Source organism: Tupaia chinensis, unplaced genomic scaffold (genome assembly GCF_000334495.1).
Source record: "Tupaia chinensis unplaced genomic scaffold, TupChi_1.0 Scaffold000636_1, whole genome shotgun sequence".
Lineage (NCBI taxonomy): Eukaryota > Metazoa > Chordata > Mammalia > Scandentia > Tupaiidae > Tupaia > Tupaia belangeri.
Window position 1 is genome coordinate 48339 of NW_006160157.1, and position 25102 is coordinate 73440.

Below are 25102 nucleotides of genomic sequence, written 5' to 3' on the forward strand. Positions count from 1 at the left end.
CTGCTGAACTTGTTTGAACTAAGTGAACCGTGATTGCTGTTATTACTCTTTTTATATATCAGTTGTGATTACATTTTTTGGTTATTTCATACTATGTTTGGTCACCTCAGACTTTTTGAAAATATTACTTTTCAAAACATAAATTTTTATCCCTTGTAATTAATCCAAAGATGACACTTTGTTACTTTTTTTGAACCACAAACAATGAAAAATTCACTTTTTTTTCCATTTGGAAATGAATTTTGACCCTCTTTTATTTCAAATAACTGAAAAAAGGTTGGCCTTGGTAACTTCTGACTTTTGGGAAGGAAATGGCAGTTTTTCATACTGCATTTTTATATCCAGGTGAATATGCTTAAACTAACATAATAATTTGGAGCTTGTTAATCCAGAAGGTACTCAACAAATAGTTGTTCATCCATTAGTTTTTTCTAATCAATCCACTCCACATTGAGATTTTAGTCCTTTATACACCCTATACCAGTATTTTATATTAAGCATGATTTAAATGTAAAAAATGAGTGTCACGTCTATTTAGGAAAAATTAGTGTTTTTATTGTGGTAAAATACACATAGCATAAAATTTACTATTGTAATGATTTGTTTTTTGGGGGGAGAGGTTTTTGCTATAGGGTGTGTGCGCTTGACAGGAAGACCGAGAGAGACAGAAAGCGAGAAATCACCCCTCCCCACAGGGGGGATGGCCATGCTGCAATCCATTCTCCGTTCTCCTTTCAGGATCTTGGGCATGCACACACATGTGCCCGGTGCAAGTTTAAGCCACCGGGTCCAGGACTCAAACTGTGGTCAAGCATGGAAGTCCAGCGACATAGCCATTATGCCAACTGCTGGGTCCCCCATTTTGACTATTTTTAAGTGAGCAGTTCATGGCACTAAGTACTTCCTTTTTAAAAAAATAATTATCTTATTTTATTTATTCATTTATTTATTTTAATTTGACCGGAGAGAGACACATACACAGAGAGAGAGGGAGAAAGAGAGAGTGAGAAAGCAAGCCACCAGGTCCAGGACTCAAACCGCGGTCAGTCAAGTGGGAGTACCCAGTACCTTAACCACCATGCCACCTGCTGGTTCTCAGTGGCATTAAGTACTTTCACATTGTTGCACCACCGTCACTACCATCTATCTCTGGCACTTTTTTCACCTTCCCCACCTAAAACTCTGTATCTACTGAAAACTAACTCCCTAACTTCCTTTGCAGCCCCTGTTTTAGAAATTTCTATAAATTTCTAAATATCCGAAATATTTTTTTTTCTTCCCTGGTAACCAGCATGCTACTTTCTGTATCAATAGTTTGACTACTTTATGCACCTCATTTAAGTTGAATCATAAGCTATTTGCCCTTTTGTGACTATTTCGTAATTTTTTTTTTTTTTGAGAGGTTTTTGCTACAGGGCAATACACTCGCCAGAGGGAAACAGAGAGACAGAAAGCGAGAAATCAACTCCTCGGGGGATGGCCACACCACAATCCCTTCTCCTCCATTCTCCTCTTGGGATCTTGGGCATGCATGCACGTGCCCAGCGTGAGTTTAAGCCACCAAGTCCGGGACTCAAACTACAGTCGACTATATGGGAGTCCAGCGATACAGCCATTATGCCAACTGCTGGCCCCTATTTTGTGATTTTTCAAACTTATTATAATGTTTTTAAGGTTCATGCCTAGTGTAGCATATGTCAGAATTCCTTTTTAAGACTGGATACTATTCAGTTGCATGCATATGTTATGTTTTGCTTATCTATTCATGTATGGGTGGACAATTGAGTTGTCTCCACCTTTTGGCTATGGTAAATAATGCTGCTTGAGTCAACCTATAGAGTGGTGGTTAAGGTTGCTGGATCCTACATGGCCAACTGTTCAGTTTAAGTCCTGGACCTGGTGGCTTGAAAAATCTCCAGCACATGTGCATGTTTGACCAAAATACCAAAAGAATGGAGAAGTGGAGAAGAGGGATTGTGCCATAACCATTCCCCATAGGGATGTTTTTTCAATTTCCTTCTCTCTCTTTCTCTCTGTCTCTAGCAAATGCATGTGTTCTCTGGCAATATTTAAAAATAATAACAATGCTTCTATGAACATGGGTGTACAAATGTCCTAGTTTCTGTTTTCAATTCCTCTGGGTGTATACCCAGAAGTGAAATTGCTGCATCATATGGTAATTACATGTTTAATTTTTCAAAGAATTCACTACATTGTTTCCAAAAATAGGGTTTTGAATGTTTAGTAATAATTAGATGTTTTTTATATTGACCTGCTAAACACTACATGATTTTAATCATTCTGTGGGTCTTTAGAAAGTTTATTTTATTTTATTCATGATAGGGCATGCAGGAGAGCGGGAAAGAGAGAGAAAGAGTGAGGACTCTCAGCAGTTCTGCTATGCCACCATCCCCTTCCCCTATCCCCCAGCTCATCAGGATCTTGGGTGCCCGAGGATACTTTCTGTTTCAGGTTCACCAACTAGGAATCTGAACTGCAGTCAGCCATGTGGCTTCCAACGCTGCAGTTCATTATACTACTAACTGGGCCAGAGGCTAGGCCCAACCTGTGGATCTTAATTCTACTCTCTGTGCCTTGTGATGCCTCCTTGACTTGCAAAACAGCTCTCTGGTGCCACTTTGTTCATGGTATCGGTGTAGTTTTGATTATATAATGAAGTAATTCTTTTCAAGTCTGTGTTGCCATTAGACTGTAAACTTTCAGAGAAGGAATACTCTTTTTTAACTTGTATATTTGCAGTGTCTTGAATTTCAACTCAATAAATATTAACTAAGTATATCTAAACGATGTTCCTACATTGTATATGGTATTTGTATTCACCTTAGTATGCTGTCAGTACACTGCCTCTTCCTTAAAGTGGTTCTATTCCTTCAATTTTGATTAAAAAAAAAAGCTAGTCCTTAGGTCCTAATAATTTATAGTAATTTTAACAGGATCTGAGTCAGTTTTGCCTTTGTAGCATCCATTTACAAAATTTATGTGAACTCATAAATGGTTTAGTCTAAATGGTTCAAATTATTTTGGTCCAACTGGTTTAAATCAAAGTTTCCCACATTTGATAGATAGGGCAACCGATGGGATGAACAAATGATGAACGTAGAGGATAAAGGACTGACTCTAGGTGTTGCTATGGTTATCAGTGAAGAGAATAAGTTTCAAAGTGATGGTAGTGAACTTTACAATTAAGCTGTGCTTTTTAGGAAGTAGAATAGTATAGAAATTATGAACATGGACTTTTGAGTCATATACACATAGGTTTAAAGTTTTAATTTCTTATTTATTTATTAAATTTGTAAACTTCAACAAGTTGTTTGCATCTCAGAGTTGTTGTTTCCTCATCTATAAAATAGATATGTTAAAACCTGTAACTCCATAAAGTTGTTAAGGCAGAGAATGATTACAAAGCATTTTGTAAAGACCTGGTATTCAAGGAATGAAACTATTATGGTTTATGATTATATGTAGTATATGCACACCAATAGTAAAACACTAATAAGTGAAATATAATTACAGCAATCATTGACTGTCTACTGGTGATCATAGGAAGCATTAACCTTCTGAAGTATATATTTTAAAAACTGTTCTACTGGGCCACCTGATGATGTGGAGCTTAAGGCAGCTAGATTCCTCACGGCCCACTGTGTAGTTCTGTGGCTTAGAAAACATGCTGAGTGTGTGCATGTGCATGACCAAAATCTTAAGAGAAAATGGAGAAGGGATTGAGGCATAGCCATTCCTTGCTTTCTTACCCACCCCCCCATTCTCTGGTGAGTGCATATACTCTATAGCAAAATTAAAATAAAAAAACCTGTTTTACTATGAAAATATTCAAATGTCAGTAAAAGCAGAGGAAAAATAATGAAACTCCATGTATTGATACATTGTTCTCTAAACTCAAAGATTTGAAACTATATTATTTGGAAATGTCTTAGGTAGTTTATTTTACTGCCTTAAAGCTACTCTTTTTTTTTTTTTTAAAGTATATCTTTATTAAAAAATACAGTGATTGGGCTTTTAAAGTATATCTTTATTAAAAAATACAGTTATTGGGCTTGGCAGGAGGTGTGGTGGTTAAGGGCTCTGGACACCCACATGGCTGACCGAAGCTGGGATGTAGATATTTCTTATCCCTATTTCAAAGATAAGTAAATTGAGATCCCAGGCAGGTCTTTTTTTTTTTTTTTTTAGAGGTTTTTTTGCTATAGGGTATGTGCACTCGCCAGACAGACAGAGACAGAGAGACAGAAAGCAAGAAATCACTCCCCAGGGGGGATGGCCACGCCGCAATCCCTTCTCTATTCTCCTCTCAGGATCTTGGGCATGCATGCACATGTGCCCAGCGTGAGTTTCAAGCCACCAGGTCCAGGATGCGAACCACGGTAGACTACATGTGAGTCCAGCGACATAACCATTATGCCAACTGCTGGTCCCTCTGTCTGGTTAAATTAAAATAAATAAATAAATAAAAATAAAGTTCAATAAAATATTTTTTAAAAAAATGCAGTCATTTCTCAATACTTTAAAAACTTTTTTTCATTTATTAGCCAAAAGTTGCATACACTTGCCATAAAAACAAAGTACCCCACAGTGGAGTATAATAATACTGCAATAATTTTTTCTTCTTTTCTTCATCCTGTCAGGATTTGGGGCAAACCCATGCACATGCATGTCATGTTTTTCAAGCCATGGTGCCCAGCTTTGAACCCACATAAGTCATGTGGGATTAGCTCCCAATACTCTGTGCCTAACCAGTATACTACAGGGCTGGTTCATAAAGTATATACAGTAGTATACTGGTTAGGCACAGTAACTTTTGAATATTTGAAACTGAGTTTTTGCCAGAATTTTTATATAAGAATGTACATGAAATGGAACTCTGCAATATGAAAATGCGACTGTTATAAATATTTGTTAATATGTGTTGAATCAAGAGATTCTACATTGTTTAATTATTAAAAAAACTCATGATCATAGAGAATGAATTGTTTTGGGAGCATATTGGTTGTTTTATAAGCACACAGTCACATCTAGTACATGGATACTTTAGGTTCTAATCACATCTGGTACATTGATAGTCTATTATTATTCCTTTTTTATTCCCTTTATTTAAACTTTTTGAAGTCAAAATTTGTACAAATTATTAATTCTCTTAAAATTTTAAGACATACAAAAGTATAGAATAAAAATACAGGTCTCCAGGACCTCTCCAATGTGTGTTTTTACAAAAGTCTGTTAAAAGATTTATCTTTCACAGTATACCATGTCTGAATTGGTTTCATTCTTTTTAATTTTTAAATATTATTTTTCTTTTTGAAAAAGTATCATGCAGGTATTCAAAAGGTGGCATCAAAAGCAGAAAGATCAATAGAAAGGAAAACTTGGGGTGGTTTGCTCTAATATATCACAATTTGAGTGTATTCTCAGTTCATCAAATAAAATTATTTGGTAACCAATTCCTATCTAAGAAATGCCAAATTATTCATTTTAATAGTTTGCAATGTGTCCTCTTCTTTTTGGATGACAAGGTATTGTTAAGATTTATTTTAGGGGCCAGCAGATGGCAAGATGATTAAGGCACTAAGATTCCCACATGGCTGACAGCAGTTCAAGTCCCAGATCTGGTGGCTTGCTTTTACATTTCCTCTCTCTCTTTCTCGCTCTCTGTCTCTCTGTGATGAGTGCACATGCCCTGTAACACATTAAAAATAATTATAAATAAAATTAAATAAAACTTTAAAAATTATTTTAAGAAAGTTGTTTTCTTTCTACCCATTTAACTCTTTTGTCTTTACATATCCTTTTTTTAAAAGAATTATTTTATTTAACCTTATTTATTTATTTTAATTTGACCAAAGAGGGACAGAGTGAGGGAGAGAGAGAGAGGGAAAGTGAGAAAGCAAGCCACCAGGTCCAGGATTCAGACTGTAGTCAGCCACGTGAGAGTCTGGTGCCCTCAACCACCGTGCCACTTGTTGGCCCCCACATATCCTTTTTTTTTTTTTTGAGAGGTTTTTGCTATAGGGCGCGTGTGGTCACCAGAAAGACTGAAAGAAACAGAGAGACAGAAAGCGAGAAATCACCCCCCCCCCCAGGGGGATGGCCACACCGCAATCCCTTTTCCTCCATTCTCCTCTCAGGATTTTGGGCACACATGCACATGCGCCTGATGTGAGTTTAAGCCACCAGGTCCAGGACTCGAACTGCAGTCGGCAATGTGGGAGTCCAGCAACATAGCTATTACACCAGCTGCTGATCCTATGCCCCCACATATCCTTTTGTAAGTAGTGTTTTTCTGTTATATTAATAGAAGTAACTCATTAGTTGTAAAAGATGTAGGAAATAAATAAGTATAGAAAGAATAAAATGTAAGGTGCCTTAAAGTTTACCTCTCAACAATAACACTACTACTTCCTTCAAGCATCTCATTTTTATATGCTCACTAAAAAAAAAAAAAAAAACATTGGAGTCAGCCAGTGGCATGATGGTTAAGGGGCTGGATCCCATATGACCATCTATGAAATTCAAGTTCTGGACTGGACAGCTTGAAAAACATGACGGGTGCATGCGTGTGCATGTCCCAAATCTCCAAACGGGGTAGAAGTGGAAGAGAGGGGATTGCACCTTGACCATTTCCCACAGGAGACCATGTCCTCATTCTCTTTCTCTCTCTCTCTCTCTTTCTCTCTCTGGCAACTGCACACAGCCTCGGACAAATTAAAAAGGAAAAGAAAAAAGTATACTGTGTATGATGTATTTTGCTTTTCCATATAACATTAGGTATTAGACACTTTCCTTAAATGAATATTCTTATATGTGAATTTTAAATGTCTGGGTGTTTTTCTATCTTTTATTTGTTACATATTCACTTTTTCTTGCATTTTAATTTATTGCTGGAATTGGACTTGGGTTTTGAATGAACAAACCTTTGAGGAAAAGAAGATCTATAATAAAATATTTTTTATTTGCATCTCTCTTTGGAAGAATAACGCTTCTGACATATGGCCTGTGGTGGACAAAGAACAATCTAAGAAGATACTATTAGTTGTTCAGTTAGTGTTGGAAATAGAAATATTTGATATATTAGTTTCTGAGGATTACTGTAAACAAGTACAACAAAATAGAGCTTAAGGCAATGGCTCTTCTTCGTGGAAGGACACCAATTCTTAGCTTGTGGATCACCCTAATCCAGTGTGACCTCATCTTAACTAATAATATCTCCAAAGACCATTTTCAAATAAAGTCACATTCTGATGTTCCAGGTGAGCATGAATTTTTTGGGGGGACACTGTTCAACCTAATATACTTCGGGTATATTGAGAACACTGAGCTAGAACTCAATGTTGCGTCTTTCTATGAAATATATCAAATCTTTCCTATATGGAGCTTATGTAACAATTGAATTGTTGAATTCAATTCAACAAACAGTTATTGAGAAAGATACTGTGGCCAGCCTCTTTCTTAAGTATTGAGCTTAATGATTTGAAGAATCCTCTGTGGACACAAGTGAACAAATATGAATGTTTCCCTGTAGGAACTTTAGAATTCGTATTTGAAGAAATCTCTAAATATTGAAGTGGGCCCTGGAGAAATCATGAGAAAAAGATAAACACAGAAATTTAAAGCTATAGAAATTAAAGAAATTGCATTAATTAATTTAGAACAAGAAGAGGATCTGGTAGGTGGTAATTTTTCGGTCAAGTTCAAAATATGATAAATAAAAATGATCAGTTACTTTCATAACTTTCGGCAATGGGGAGAGGGAAAAAAAAAATGCTGCTGAGGTCTTTGGACAGAATATAGGTTATCATAGTGGGATTTCTGGGAGGAAAGAGTTACCAGTGTCTTTAGATTCTAAAAGAAAAGGTAGAAAACAGTGTTTGAAGTAGTTGAATTCAGTTCTTTCAACAGCGAGAAAAGTAAATTACTGAGTTTTTCCCTTTGAAACAATTTTCTTTTTAATCTTTTAAACACGGCCTTCTTTCTCTGGCTCCCCTTTCCCTTAGGAGCCCAGTTATTTTTTCAAACTGCAATCATTTGAAGAAAAAGTTGACCTGACAAAAGTGAGAAAAAGTTTTAATGATCATCACCAGGGGGCATCATGAAGTTTGTCTTTGATGTAAAGTTTATAACAAAATATTATATATAAACTAGTGCAGATCTAACAGAAAACTTCACACTTCACTAGCACTCTTGGTCAGAATTCTTCATTAGCAATCTCTCTAACTACTCTATCTATTACGACTGCTTTTTAGGTTGAGAAATAGCATTATCTTTCTGGATCAATGCTTTGCAGTTATCTAGTAATTTGCAAATTTGCAAAGTAATTTGTATGTTATCAAATCTGTTTGACATTGAATAATCCTTTGCAGAAGACAGATTTGGTATCATTATTGCTGTTTGGAGCTGAGACTGTGGAGACTTCAGAGAAGTAATTTGCCTGAAGTAATTGTTCTCAAGACTTAAGCGGGCATCAGAATCCCCTAGATTAGGCATGTCAGAACTCAGGAGGTGGCCAGCAGGTGGCATAGTGGTTAAGGTATTGGACTCCCTTGCGCTGGTTGAAGTTCAAGTCCCAGACCCAGCGTCATAAAACTCACACAAGGTGTGTGTGCGTGCGTGCCCAGAATCCCAGGAGGAGAATAGAGGAAAAGGGATTTCAGTGTGGCTATGCCTCCCAGGGACTGATTTCTCGCTTTTTGTCTCTCTCTGTCCCTTCGGTGAGTACATGTTCCCTATTGGGCCCTGGAGAAATCATGAGAAAAAGATAAACACAGAAATTTAAAGCTATAGAAATTAAAGAAATTGCATTAATTAATTTAGAACAAGAAGAGGATCTGGTAGGTGGTAATTTTTCGGTCAAGTTCAAAATATGATAAATAAAAATGATCAGTTACTTTCATAACTTTCGGCAATGGGGAGAGGGAAAAAAAAAATGCTGCTGAGGTCTTTGGACAGAATATAGGTTATCATAGTGGGATTTCTGGGAGGAAAGAGTTACCAGTGTCTTTAGATTCTAAAAGAAAAGGTAGAAAACAGTGTTTGAAGTAGTTGAATTCAGTTCTTTCAACAGCGAGAAAAGTAAATTACTGAGTTTTTCCCTTTGAAACAATTTTCTTTTTAATCTTTTAAACACGGCCTTCTTTCTCTGGCTCCCCTTTCCCTTAGGAGCCCAGTTATTTTTTCAAACTGCAATCATTTGAAGAAAAAGTTGACCTGACAAAAGTGAGAAAAAGTTTTAATGATCATCACCAGGGGGCATCATGAAGTTCGTCTTTGATGTAAAGTTTATAACAAAATATTATATATAAACTAGTGCAGATCTAACAGAAAACTTCACACTTCACTAGCACTCTTGGTCAGAATTCTTCATTAGCAATCTCTCTAACTACTCTATCTATTACGACTGCTTTTTAGGTTGAGAAATAGCATTATCTTTCTGGATCAATGCTTTGCAGTTATCTAGTAATTTGCAAATTTGCAAAGTAATTTGTATGTTATCAAATCTGTTTGACATTGAATAATCCTTTGCAGAAGACAGATTTGGTATCATTATTGCTGTTTGGAGCTGAGACTGTGGAGACTTCAGAGAAGTAATTTGCCTGAAGTAATTGTTCTCAAGACTTAAGCGGGCATCAGAATCCCCTAGATTAGGCATGTCAGAACTCAGGAGGTGGCCAGCAGGTGGCATAGTGGTTAAGGTATTGGACTCCCTTGCGCTGGTTGAAGTTCAAGTCCCAGACCCAGCGTCATAAAACTCACACAAGGTGTGTGTGCGTGCGTGCCCAGAATCCCAGGAGGAGAATAGAGGAAAAGGGATTTCAGTGTGGCTATGCCTCCCAGGGACTGATTTCTCGCTTTTTGTCTCTCTCTGTCCCTTCGGTGAGTACATGTTCCCTATAGCAAAAATATCGCAACAAAACAAAACAAAACAAAACTCAGGAAGCTGGGCACTACTCACAGAGTTTTTAAGTCAGTAGACTGGGGAGTGCAAGAATTTGCATTTCTGTTAAATTTTTTGCTGACACTGACAGTTGTGTTGTAAACCTGGGGACCACACTTGGAGAACCCTTGGTCTGAATTATAGACCAGTGGTAGAGCTTGAACTTCTTCAGGATGGGTGCAAGCTCAGGATTCCTCTTACATTAACACACTGCTTCTGAGGACTTAATTCTTTGTCACAAGGGTGACAGACAGGGCTTGTTCCTGTTATGCTACACAAATAAATAAGATATTTCTTTTATCTCATTGGGAGTTTGGGTTCTGAGAATTTCTCTGTGTTCTTGACTAAAATGATACTCATAGAACATTGCTTGAACAATAGAATTCTTGTATACTCTGAAAAATATTTCACACAGAAACCAGGATTTTAGTTTGGGAACAAAAGGAATGCTTCCATACTTAATGTTGGAGCTGAGTTTTATAAGTTGTTTAATTGTGTTAGTGTTCCTCTTCTTCACCCGCAGTGTGCATATGTTTGGTGCCTATATGCTGTTGCCAAAACTTCTTAAACATTTATTCACCAATCAATCTAAACCTTGGAGAAGTTCTTACTATGCGAATTTAACATTAAATTTTATTTTGAAGAAATTTTGGGAAGATAAAATCTTTGGAAAGATATTATATTTAATTGTTTCTGAATTTGGTCTTTATTAAGTTCCTCATTTACATTGGGTGGTTGTAAATTGGAAGTGAAACTCAGATTTGGCTAAAACATTTACCAGGAAACAAATAAATACAAAAGCTTATGATAAAGAGCATTTCTGAGAGTAGGCACTGAAGAAATATGCTTTAAAAAGATGTGAATGGGGGCTAGCAGGTGGTGTAGTGGCTGGGATGCTGGACTCCATATGGCTGACCACAGTTCAAGTCCCAGACCTGGTGGCCTACTTTCTCACTTTCCCTTTCTCTGTGTTCAAATTAAAAAAAAAAATAATAATGATGGTAAATAAAATTAAATAAATAACTTTTTTGAAAAAAGGTGTGAATGATAGCCAGTTATACATTTTCCATGGTTGCTTCTTTTAGTTTCAAATTCATGACAATAACATTAGTCTGTACCCATATCCCCTATAAACAGATTCTGTGTCAAACTTAAGAATCTTAAATATTTTTATATCCCTAAGATTTATAGACACATAGTGTTTTTATAAGGGGAAAAAAATACCAGGAGGAAAAGCTATATGCAGTGTGGTTGTCATGAGAAAATTTATGCTTTGACTATTTATGAGTGGATAATAGTTATAGCACCTATTCCATTTCATCAACGCCCCCCGTTTTTTCCTTTAAGAATTCTTTAGAGATGTTATAAATCAAATTTGAGAATAGTAAAAACACTTTCCCTTTTTACAGTATGAGAAACACTGGTGGAAAAACGGTAAGCAACTTTCCCAGAAACACTAATCATTTAAATAGCAAAAATATTTGAATTTACTGTTCCCAAACAAAAATTAAATTTGTCCAGCTCCAGAGTTTACTAGTTTTGTGATCTTGGGCAGATAACTCAATTATTCTATGTCTCATCTCTTTTGCTCTGTAATTTTGGGTTTTTTTAAAAAAGAAAATTATTAACTTTATTTATTTATTTATTTTAATTTGACCAGAGATGGACAGAGTGAGAGTGAGAGCAAGAGTGAGAGCAAGAGAGAGAGAGAGAGAGAAAGTGAGAAAGCCAGTCTCCAGGTCTGGGATTGAACTGTGGTTGGCCGTGTGGGAGTCTAGCACCCTTAACCACCATGCCATCTGCCGGCCCCATTTGGTGATATTAATAGCACTTGTGTAATAACATTTTGGGAAAGTGTCTGGCACAACAGTTGGTGGTCAGCAAAAATAAAATGAATGAATAATGAGATGAAGTCTATAAGTCCTTTACTAGTGCTTGGCACATGATAGGTATTAGATCTTATTTTCTTTTAATTTTAAGATTTGATCTGAGCTACTTGTCACTCATACCACTTCAAATTCAGAGTTGTCTTTAAAATCTTTCAGAACCATGAGATTATCTGAGTGTTTCTGATTGTAACTATCCGGGTACCCACTGGTCTGTACCCTGCGATCTACAGCGGTATACAGCGGTCTCAGCAGTCCATCCTGTTTTCAATTCCTGAGGCACTTTTTTTTCCCTCCCTGAATAGCTGTTCTATGTTAGTTAGTTCCTCAGCAAATCCATTTTCATTCCCCTGTCTTACCTTGGTTAGCAATAAAACAACCAACAAACCATCTCCCTGAAGTGAGATCCCCTTTCCCTGGATCTTTCTCTTTCAGTCTCTACTTATTTCTGTTTTAAAAAAAAATCTTGGTTCACTTTGTTTCAGATTGCCAGACCAGATTTTTGTGAAAATAGGACCCCTCATTACTTAATTCCCTTTCTCTTAGACTCTTTACTCAACTTGTAACCAACTGCTTGTCCCAAAGTCTCTCTTGGATATTTTTAGTTGAAAATGACTTCTCTATTCATAATTGATGCTGATTGATTTTGATCCATGCTGGCCTAATCATACTGGTATCTTGCTGTGGTATTTTTAACTTCATATTCTTGCCTAACATTGAGCATGGTATAGAGCCTGGTTTGCTGTTACTCTCTGCCTAATACTTGCATAATTCAAAAAGACTTAGGATTTCACAAATGCATCCAGTGTCCTGTGTTGTTTTACTTTTTTTTTGTGATTAATACAAAGTCAAGTAAAGAAAGCCTTTTTATTTTTGAATGATTCTTCTCATTTTCAAATGAGTTCACCTGCTTTCAATAGAACAATTTCCATATATGAGCAATTATACCTAAATATGTATACATATGTATATGCATTTCTAGGGAAACCATGAGTTTTGGATTAAGAGGAGTATTTCTGTGGATTTGGCTGAATATTTGGAGAATGGCTATTTCACATTTCAACATTTCCATGATCAAAATGTGCTTAAGCAGTCTAGAAAGCAGAATACAGTTGTGGGAAAAGAAATCTCCTTGGGAAAGTGCAATTGTGATGTTTGCCTTGTATCAAAATGCCTATCAAAACTTTCGAAACTATTTTGCAAGAGAGTTAAAAGATAATCTAAAGTTTACAAATGATACACAGAGAAATGTCTTTAAAGCTGTGGTGAAGAACATCCTCCCAAATCTCCACAATCTAGTAATTTAGTTCAAAGTATCCACTTTGTTCAAATATCCATGAGATGTTCAAATTGTCTACCTCATCTTGTCTCCTTTTTTCTTTTTTTGCATCTTTTGAATGGCAAAAATAGAGATCAACTTTCTTTATGCTCCCATATCTGTAGTTTATTTTCTGTCTCTGTTAAATATTAAAGAAAAATGTACCCTATCCTTGAAGCTCATTAAATGCCTCTCTAAAATTTGACCTTGATTTGAAAATAGTATATTTTTCTTTGGCTATCAATACTACCTTCAGTGGGCCAGTTTATTAGAAGATATATATTTAAAACAACATTCAGTGACCTTTAAAAAAATGGGACATAAGCCAATACTTTCCTAATGGAAACCCCTTGTGGGTTCTGTATTTTTATGTAAGTGATGTAAGGTTAGCTAATATAGAATTAGTCAGTTCCAAAACTTGACTGAATGCTTTCTCTGTCACTACTTTTATGAGAATGAGATCATGTTTTCTGCTGTTTCTTATATAGGGGTGAATAAAGAGGAATGTGTTAAATTATGCTATTCTTTTTTTTTTTTTTTTGAGAGGTTTTTGCTATAGGGCGTCTGTGCTCGCCAGAAAGACAGAGAGAGACAGAGAGACAGAAAGCAAGAAATCATCCCCCAGGGGGGATGGCCACATCAGAATCCCTTCTCCTCCATTCTCCTCTTGGAATCATGGGCACACACACACCCACATACACACACACACACACACGCCTGGCGTGAGTTTAAGCCATTGGATCTGGGACTTGAACTGCGGTCGACTAAGCAACATAGCCATTATGCCAACTGCTGGTTCCAAATTATGCTATTCTTTTTTAAATCATTCTAATTCTAAAATTTCATAGATGGACTTCTTGAAAGGAAAAGCATAGGGAAAAAATTGTAAAATATATTCTGAATGCAATAATAATTTTGTTAAAACTCTGGGTTAAAAATTAAGGACTTGGGACCAGCAGGTGGTGTGATAGTTAAGGTGCTGGACTCCCACATGGTCAACTGCAGTTCAATTTCCAAACTCTGTGACATGTGAAACACGCTGGAGGCATATGAATGAATGAATGCCCAAAATCCCAAGAGGAAAATGGAAAACAAGGGATTGTGGAGTGGCCATCTCTCCTGGGGGGCGATTTTTCAATTCCTCTCCCTGTCTCTTTCCTCTCTGGTATGCACACGTGCTCTATGGCAAAAACTTTAAAAAAAATCTAGGATTTAATTAAATAAGGTGGAGGGATTTATCTTTTACTCTGCTCAGCTAAAGCAAGCTGAGTTATGACTTCTCAGTTCTTTATGTGATCTTAGAATTAATGACAGGCTGGTCCTGAATGTCTGTAAAACCCTGCTTTTCATGGTATGGTTGTTGGTGAATAGTGTTTACCTAGCACTAGCTTCTCTTGAAAAGTTTATTCTTATACCTAAGTAGCTAACAGAAGTGATAGGAGAGAATTTAATAGGGATGCCTTGCTTATCTTCAAAATGGAGATTCCAAACTTCTAAGTATCATCTACCTTACTTGTAGAGAGGTAGGGAAGAAAGGGTTATCTGTTTATAAAGTAAGGTCTGCCTTCCTTCTGTCTTTTCTGCCTTTTGATAAAAGTAGTATTCAAATTATTTCAAAATCAAGGCCAGTATTATGCAGAGTGAACCTAATAATACATATTTTAAAGCTAGGTCTCCAATAATCTGACTTGTGCAGTTTAAGTGTTGATTTACATTTAGATGAGTTCTATCCACCCACTCTGCTCCTTCCCCAAATAAGCCCTATGAAGGCAGGAGTTTTGTCTCTCACCAATGTATTCCAAATGTTTAGAACCGCACCCTGCAGCAAATAAATACTTGCTGAATGGATGGATGGGTATATATGGAGCTACATGACAAACATGACTGCTTAGCTCTGTCTGTAAAATTGAAACTGATTTGTGTCAATTAGTAATTATAAAGTTGGTTCAAGGCGGTGGTTTTCAAGCAGGGAAGATTTTTGTCATACTGGGATATTTGGCAATGATGGTAGACAAATTTGATTGCTAAGACCGAGAAAGAGTACTACTAACATCTAGTGTGTAGAGGCCAGAGATCCTGCTAAACATTCTGTAATGCACAGGACAGTCCCTCATAACAAAGCATTATCTAGCCAAAAATGTCAGTGTCAATATTGAGAAACCCCAGTTTAAAGATTTGCTATTTATTTTTCTGTTTTCCAGGACTTAATCTCTATAAAATATATCCTTACCAAATAGATTTTAGAAAACGTAAGAATCAGCAGTAGTGTTTGTTAAAATTTTGGTATCTGGCCCCATGCTCATATGTTCTTCATTATTGCTAATAATGCTTTTGGCTTTCAAGTTTAATTTTTCTCATGTTAATATAACTTTATTAGCTCTATTTTGATAGTTGTTTGCAATGTGTGTGTGTGTGTGTGAGTATATATATATATATATATATATTGCTTCTAATCTTTCTATATCCTTGTATTTTAGGTGTATCTCTTATGGATAACATATGACTCTTCATTTTAGAAAATCTTTAAATTTGAGCCAGCAGGTAGTGTGGCAGTTAAGGGGTTGGATTCCCACATGGCTGACTGCAATTTGAGTCCTGGACCTGGTGGCCTGCTTTCTCACTTTCCCCCTCTCTCTCTGGTCAAATTTAAAATAATAATAATAAATTTAAAAAAAATTAAAAAAAGGAAAATCTTTAAACAATATTTTAAATAAAAATTAACATTAACATGAAACTCTTTAGCTTGCAGCATTTAGTTCTAAATTTTATGTAATTTCTAGTTTATGTGTGGTTTGGTTAATACCTTATTACATATATATATATGTTAATTTGTTCTATTGGGTTGTTGGAAAAGTCATAATGTATTTTCCTATGTAAAAATGTGTCATGACTTTTCTGATGACCCAATATTTGTTCTGTGCTCCTTTCTCTTTTCTTACCTTCTTTTGAAATGATTGGATTTTTTATGATCCTGTGTTTAAAACTTGGAAAGCAAATTTTATTCTTCTTTTAATTGACTATCCTGAAAACTAAAATTCTTTGATTTATGAGTATTAATTTGTACCAAAACTTTCATCTTACACAATGCAAGAAATTTAAATCTATTTATACTCCCCTATTTCTAAATAATACTTCTTTTGTTGTGTGATATCATTCTTTATATATATATTTTTTTTTGAGAGGTTTTTGCTAAAGGGTACATGTGCTCACCAGAAAGAGAGAGAGAGAGACAGAAAGCGAGAAATCATCCCCCATGGGGGATAGCCACGATGCAGTCCCTTCTGCATTCTCCTCTTTGGATCTTGGGCATGCATGCACACACGCCTGGCATGAATGTAAGTCACCGGGTCCAGGACTCGAACTGCGGTCAACTACATGGGAGTCCAGCGACATAGCCATTATGCCAACTGCTGGTCTCTCTTTTTATATTTTAAAACTTTTTTTATTACTTTACAGATGGTATTTTTTTTTTTTTTTTTTTAGATTTATCTGCAGATTTACTATTTTTTTTTTAACGCCAGAGGGCGCATGTATGTATGAGAGAGCTGGAGAAAGAGAGAACCTCCTAATGGAGCCTGATCACTCCACGATCGTTTTCCTCCAGTTCTGCATCCCTTCACAATCCTAGGCATGCATGTGTATGTCCAATGTGTTTTTTAAGATGTTGGGGCCAGAACTCAAACTCTAGTCAGCCACGTGGGATCCAGCTTCATCTGCACAGCACTTACCTACTGCACTATGGGGCTTGCCCTTTTTTCATTTTGAGACAGACTCTTACTTTTGAAATCCTCCTTCCTCTGCCTCCTGAGTAGCTAGGACTACAGGCACTTGCTCGTACACCTGAGTTTTTAGATAGAGTGTCGCTGTGTTGTTCAGAGGAGCCTCAAGCTTGCCTAGTTTTTAGATTATATTAGTAATTAAACCTAGATCTCTCATGAGGTCCCTTCTTATGGAGCACAGTGTCTTAGCAACAATGATTGAACCATATTATTTTTGTTGTTATTCATTTCTTCTATGGCTCTATTCTTCCTTTTAGGATCCTATATTGCCTCCAACTCAAAACACAGACTTCAGTCTTTCCTTTACAATAAGTCTGCTTGTGATTCATAGTCCCAGCTTTAATTTAATTTAACTACTTTTGTTTTAGCTTTATTCTTTTTTTTCTCTGTCAAGCTTTATTCTTTAAGAATAACTTTTCACTGAACGTAAAATTCTTAACTGACAACATCATATTTTGCTATATTCTAAACTGCATTCTGCTGTCTTCTAGTTTCCACTGTTACTGTTGTTGAATATGCTGCATGCTAAAATTTTGATGCTTTAGCCCCATGCTCAAACACTCAAAGAGTGTTTTACTTCTCTTTAGGTAATCTGTTTTTCTTTTCTTGGGAGCTTTTAAGATTTTTTTCAATGTCTTATTTATTTCAATTATGACATTTATAGACATAAATTTCATTTTATTTTTCCCACTTGGAATTTATGGAACTTCTTAAATACGTTGATCAATGTTTTTCATTATTTTTAGGAAATTCTTAGTCATTTTCTTTTTCAATATCAATTCTACCTTCCCCCTCTCTTCTTTTGTATCTATAATTTTCTATATATTACACCTTCCTGCTTTATCATTTTTGCATCTAATCTCCCTCCTCTGTTTTCCATTCTTTCATCTCTCTCGTGGTGTTTTGTCCTAGATACACCTACCTGTTATATTTTACAATTTAATAACATCCTCTTTAGCTCTGTTTATCTGTTGGTAAACTCAACCACTAGATTATCTATTTCAGTTTTACTCAGTGTGCTACAGGTTCTGGTTGCCTTTTTATCCCAAATCTACTATGTTACTCTCTGTATTTCTTAGTTATCTCCTGACAACTTTATACTTGGCTTTTATTTTCCAGAACACGTTAATTATAGTTTTTAAGTATCTGAGTGAGATAAATCCAGTGTTGGGGAATACATTTTGGGTTACTTTTTTTTTTATCTATTGTTTGTGTGGGTTCATTAACTCCTATCAGTTAGGGTTCACCAGAGAAACACTATTGAACTTAAAGCATTGCTCTTTTCTTCTTGTATACTTGGTTATCTTTGATTATTTCTTGGACATTGTTTTTTGAAAAATTATATTTGAAAATAACTTGAGGGGTCAGTAGGTGGCATAGTAGTTGAGGTGCTCAACTCCTTCATGGCCAACTGTGTTTAAGTCCTAAACCTGGTGGCTTCAAAATCACACCAGGTACTTGTGTATGCTACCCAAAGTCCTGAGATGAGAACAGAGGAGGGATTACAGATGGCCATCTCTAGAGCAGGGGTGAGGGGGGTTGATTTATCATTTTTCCTCTCTGTTGCTTTCGGGTGAGTGCCTGCACTCTATGGCAAAACACTAAAAAATAAAATAGTAAAAAGAAAATAGCTGGATGCTTCTGATGAGATTAAATTCCTAAAGAAATTTCCATTTGCTTTTGCCATGAGAAAAGAATATGAGATCACTTTAATTCAATGGGGACATTAATAATATAGCATGGGATTAGATATTAGTAATAGAGTTTCAATGATTAAGGATCACCTAGAGAATCAAAACTGGACTTTTCTCTTTATGGATCAGGATTTCTGATGTGCCCTTATTCCTGAGTGAAAATACTTTTCTTTCTTTCTTTTTCTTTTTTTTTTTTTTAGAGAGGTTTTTTGCTATAGGGATTATGCACTCCAGAAAGACCAAGGGAGACAGAAAGTGAGAAATCACCTCCTAGGGGTATGGCCACGCCACAATCCCTTTTACTCCATTCTCCTTTCGTGATCTTTGGCACCATGCACACACACGCGCCTGGCATGAGTTTAAGCCACCAGGTCTGGGACTCGAACTGGGGCCGACTACATGGGAGTCCAGTGACATAGCCATTATGCTACTGCTAGTCCCTTTTTTTTATATTAAGGTTTTTGTCATGACATGTGCTTGCCAAAGTGACAGAAAGAGGCAGTGAGAGGGAAAGTGAGAGACGACTGCCCCTCCCCACCCTGCCACCTCCTCAGAAGAATAGCCATACTACAATCCCTTCTCCTGCATTTTCCTCTTGCTATTTTAGCCAGGCACTTGCACCGGGTGTGAATTTTAAGCTGCTGGAATTGGGACTCGAATTGTAGTTGGCCATATGAGAATCCAGTGCCTTAACCACTATGCCTCCTGCTTGTCCCCTGAGTGAAAATACTTTAAAGGTCTCGATTTAGCAAACATCATTCTGAATGTTCTTATTTCTCTGATTAGCTGTGTGCTCCTAGATATTGTGTTGGTTATTCCTGATGGTCTTTTAAACTCTTTGATGCCTTTATGAAGATTTTTATGAATTTGTTACTTATGTTCATTGGGAGGTTTGTCTAAATTGCCTTGTTTTCCGTTAGTACCATTGGAAGTGTTTGATAGATTTCATTAAGACACTAGGAAAACTTCAGTGACTTCATTCTAAAAGACACGTTAACCTTTCTCAGCAGTTGATACATTTCCTTTCCCTTTCCTTAATGAGCATTGATCTCTTGTCATTTCTAGGACTTCTCTAGATATCAAAACTTAAAATAGCAAAGCAATGTCACTCTCAGTGAAGTCATTCTCTTGCTGATGTGTAGGTACTAGATCTGACTCTCTGATTAAATGGTATGCTGGTCTCCTTAATTCCTACCATTTTGGAGGAACAGTCTCTCTTTTTTTATCTTTATTTTTTTTAAAGATTTTTTAATTTTTAATTTTTTATTTATTATCATTATTCTTCAATTTTGATCAGAGAGAGACAGACAGAAAGGGAGAGTGAGAAAGCAAGCCTCCAGGTCCAGGACTTGTACTGTGGTCAACCACGTGGGAGTACAGCACCTCAACCACCACGCCACTGGCCCCAAAGAGGAACGATCTGAACTTCCTGGCTCTTTTGTATCATATAGGTCTCAGCTCAGATACTAACTCTTCAGAAAAGACTTTTCTGACTATCCAGTCAAAATAACCATCACTCTGTAACATCAAATTAATTTTTTATGTATCCCTCTTATGAACATGTATTAATTTACTTGTTTATTGTTCATATGTATCCACTTCCATTATTTACTGCCCATAGGGTGTAAGTTTTTGTGAAAACAAGATATTTACCTGCTTACTCATTACTGTATTCATATTTCCTATAGCAATGCTTGCCAAATAGAAAACATGTAATATATATATATATATAGTTGTTGAATGAATGATTGACTGAATGGGCTGATCATTGCCATAGGATATCCTTACTCTTCATCTAATGGCCACAGTGACAGGCATTGAGAGGATCTAAAGGATTTTCTGTGATCTTTATGTGAGAACTTATCTCCATCTTGACCAAACCTCCTCCATTTTCCACTTTATTTGGTTGGCTCTATGTTGCTTTCCTAAATCCACTTATTTTTCAAAGGACTCCGTGTTCTTCAATCTTTCAAGTCCACTCTAAGGTAAATTGTTACTAGCCATATTGCATTTCTATCATAGTTCTATTTCCTTTTTTATTTTATCAGATAATTAAAATGATATAAACTGTACCTTATGCCTTGGCTGCTTAGAAGTTTAGAAAAAAATTAAGAGACTATAGTTTTAGAATCACCTTTTTCTACATTTTGATCTATAACTTTATTGGCCATAATTTTTGTGTTTTCTATTAGAAACCACCTAAAGTTCTTGGAAGATAATAGAAAATATGTTAAAATATAAACCAAAATGAAAACTAACAACCCAGCTTCTTACCGAGAATTATCTCACGCCGGGCGCGTGTGCATGCATGCCCAAGATCCCGAGAGGACAATGAAGGAGAAGGGAACCGCGGTTCTCGTCCCGGACCCGGTCGCTTAAAACTCAGGCCAGGTGCGTGTGCGTGCACGCCCAAGATCGCGAGAGGCAAATGGAGTAGGGATTGTGGCGTGACCATCCCCCTTTGGGGGTGATTTCTCGCTTTCTGTCTCTTTGTCTCTGTCTGTCTGGCGAGCGCCCGCGCCCTATAGCGAAAACCTCTCCAAAAAAAAAAAAATATATATATATATATATAATCTAGGAATACCTAAAGAGTGTTGTTGGAAATATAATTAATATTAGCAAGTTTTTAAAACTTTATGGTGAGAAGAAAAATTATAATTCATGTTCCTGAATCAAAGTTATGCTCTATAAAGCAAAAACAAAATAAATTAATGCAAACATTGTTCAGTATTAGCATGGATGAGGCCACAGTTAAAATTATTTTGCAGTGCACACATGTAATTTTTATTCAGTTATTCACTATTTTACAGTTCAAGTTCCACTGAATGTCCTCTGGGGAATAGTAAGTAGTCATTCTGGCACTACCTGTCCTCATATAAAAAGGACCAGGGGTTTATGCCTCCCTTGAATAAGCCCAGGACTGCCAGCCAAGCACTATCTTTTTAAAAAGATTCTGCTCCTGCTCATTTTCATAAACACAGGGCTGGTTATACATTCTGTTGTTTTCTCTCCCCATCTAAACCCCGATGATGTTGCCCAATTTGCTTGCTGAATAGTCACAATTTTTAGTTGCCCTTTAGCCCCCACCACTCATTGGGCTGTGGTAACTTGTTGAAGATTTAGAGACCTGGAGAGTGGAAAAGGCAACAGAAAGGTGCCATCTAAAAATTCAGTGAGTGCCACAGAAGCAGCAAGATAAGGACTGCTTTTTGCAAGAGGAAACCTGTGGAGCTAATGTAAGTGCTTTCTGCAATAATGTAGACAAGGAAGTGGAATGGAAGTGGAAATAGCCAGTGCTTTGCTAATAAATGTTTAACAGCTAGCTTTCTGGGGGGATGGAAAGAGCCCTCATTTGTAACATCTGCTGACTCGTGGTGTAAATATTTTTATTATGGCCTATTTCTGGATATCAATGTGATGTTACTGAGAACCAAGTTGGAAAATTGATGCTGGAATTGGTACTCCCAGGCTGAAACTGTTATTGGATGGGGAGCTGAGGAACATTGTAATGGGATGTTTGGTTCTTGTGCCTGGATCTCTAAACTTAGAGAACTGTCTTGAATTGCAAAGAAAACCACAGCCATGAAAAAAGTATGGAAAATAGAAGTTTAATAGTATACTCAGGAGAGCTCCAAGCAGACAGGTTACCAAGTGGCAAATGCACTAGGAATGGGGTTAGGTGTTATTTTTATTGTGGGACCTTGTCATGAATATTTAGGAGGGAAAGTTTGTCACTGTAACCAGTTCTGTTTGTTTTTACTGGCTTTTGTTGCTTGCATACTTCTTGCCTAGAAGGGGAACTCAGGTGCCCATTTGAAATTATACACATGCCCAGTGTGAACTTCGATGGCATGAGCATGCACGTAGAGATAGTTTTTCCTATACTGGGCTAGCTCTTCCAGTGGAGGGTAAAATATCCATCAAACAGCCAGAAGGGTCCCTGTTTGGGCATGTGTTGCTGTAAGAGGAGAAGAAATGTACATACCCAGGTCCTCTGATGACCTTTTAGGCAGTAGAAGTCAGATAACCTTTCCGCTATTGGTGCCAAGAGTCTGACTGCAACCTCGGAAAGTGATGAGTGATGAATCAGATGTCCTTTATGTTGGAGTCGTGGGACTTCCTGCTCATATCTATTTGACTACCCATAACAGTAGCACATGACTTAGCACCACTGACTGAGGCATAGAATTAAAAAAAATTTTTTTTAAATAAAATTTTTTTAAATAAAATTTTTTTTTACTTATTCATTTATTTTAATTTGACGAGAGAGAGACACATAGAGAGAGAGAGAGAATGTGAGAAAGCAAGCCATCAGGTCCAGGACTCTAACTGTGCTTGGCCATGTGGGAGTGCCCAGTGTGTTAACCACCATGCCACCTGCTGGTTCCCGAGGCATAGAATTTTAAGAAATGATATGCCATTATTTGGTGTCAGGGACCCATAAAAGACTAGCTTTGTTATTTACATTAGCTATATGACCTAGGGTAGAGATCCTTCAATTTCACAAGTCTTGACTTGCTTATTTATTAATCCGTTTCTGGATTACACATTTATTGAGTACACATACACATTTATTGAGTATCTTTTGTGTACCAGGAACTGTTCTAGGCATTCTGGATACAGAAGTGAATAAAACACACTCCCTACCCTTTCAGAACACATTCTGGTAGGGAAGACAGATCATATGGATGAAATCAAACAAATTTAAATAGTGTCATGGAGAAAATGCATAAGGCCCTGTAAGTCCAGAAAACTTCTTACATGAGACAAATGACACTTTATGTGTTTTCTGTTTTTTTTTTTGCAACTTATATGTCAAGCCCCCCCAAAAAATTACAGAATTATGATTAAATGAATTAAATCATATAAAACAGTCCTCAGAAATGTTGCTCCTATTATAAAGAACTTGATGAATACAAAACAGTTTCATAGTTTTGAGTCCCTAATCTGTGTTTTATAACAGAAATCATAACAAAGCAAGTGATTTCAGAGCAAACAAGCAAACAAGCACAGCAACTGTGAGTTTAAAAATCTTAGCGCTAATGTTAATAGCTATCCATGTCCTTTTCATCTGGGCTTCAAACCTTTGTATTTAAAAACAAGAAGCAAATCAATGCATAGGAAAAAATCTAGCATTTATAAAATATTACTCTTTTTGGTATGGAAATTTCAACATAGAATCAGGCTAATATAGAACCAATTGTTGAAATTTCCTGACACAAAAAACATATATACATGTATATGCGTGTGTGTATATATACTTTAAAAAAAAAGTAGTCAATGTTGAGGCCCTATGCAACTAGCTTAAAGGATATGTCTCTGTAGCTGAACCAGTGTTTCACATTTTTTTTCCCCACTATGGTCTTTCCTGCCCCCACTATACTCAAAAGACTTTTTTTAGATATTTATGTTTTCTCAAATAATCTACATTTCCTGTCCATGACATTTTATTATCAGAGATAGTCTATGGTGTTTATATTGTCAGGTAGGATTGAACTTTGAAGAACTATAGACCATTGTAATATTTAAGATGTTTTCACTTTCCCCAATGCTCATTTTTATCTTTTTGTGGATAACAGATATCATTCTTCCACTCTCCCACTGAAATGCATAAGCTCAACCAGTACAGAACTTAAAAAAAAAAAAAGGTATGTCTTACTTTTTTACCTCATTGGCCAGATATGTGGGAGAATTTTTAAACTTATGAAAAAAATCTTAGAATCAGCACAAATGTTGATACAGCTTTCTTGAAGCCCTTGCAATATTTTTAGCCCTGGGAAAATTTTATCCACTTTGGAAAGTTGTATTTTCACTTTAACCCAGGAGAATAAAGTCTCTCTCTCATTGCTCTAATTTTCAAATTTGTCTTTTGAAAATTTACACAGATTGGGAACCAGCAGTTAGCGTTATGGCTATGTCACAGGACTCCCACATAGTTGACCGCGGTTCGCGTCCTGGACCCGGTGGCTTAAAACTCACGCCGGGCGCGTGTGCGTGCGTGCCCAGGATCCCAAGAGGAGAATGGAAGAGAAGGGATTGCGGCGTGACCATCCCCCCTGGGGGGTGATTTCTCACTTTCTGTCTCTCTGTCTCTCTCTGTCTGTCTGGCAAGTGCACGTGCCCTACAGCAAAAAACCTCTCCAAAAAAAAAAGAAAAAAGAAAAGAAAAGAAAATTTACACAGATTAATAATCATAATCAAGGTGATGTAAGCTTAATGATTTGTGGAAACACTTCTAAATTTAGCTGTGTATAATGTGAAAGAAAGAACCATATTACCTATAATCTGATCAAGGTGGAGGGGAGAACAACAATATCAACATATTGGCTTATTTCTATACTGTTCTTTCAGGTTTAAAATATATTTATATATACATATGTGAGTGTAAGTGCATGTATACACATTCTCTTTTTTTTTTTTTTTTTGGAGAGATTTTTCCTATAAGGCGCATGCTCTCGCCAGAC

The 25102-nt window shown here is 36.5% G+C and overlaps 1 protein-coding gene across 3 annotated transcripts in view; it reads left to right on the top strand.

Moving 5' to 3' along the window:
• Positions 1-25102, top strand: part of LRRC69 (leucine rich repeat containing 69) — a 95336-nt gene that overhangs the window by 31554 nt on the left and 38680 nt on the right. The gene's annotated exons all lie outside the window — the stretch shown is intronic.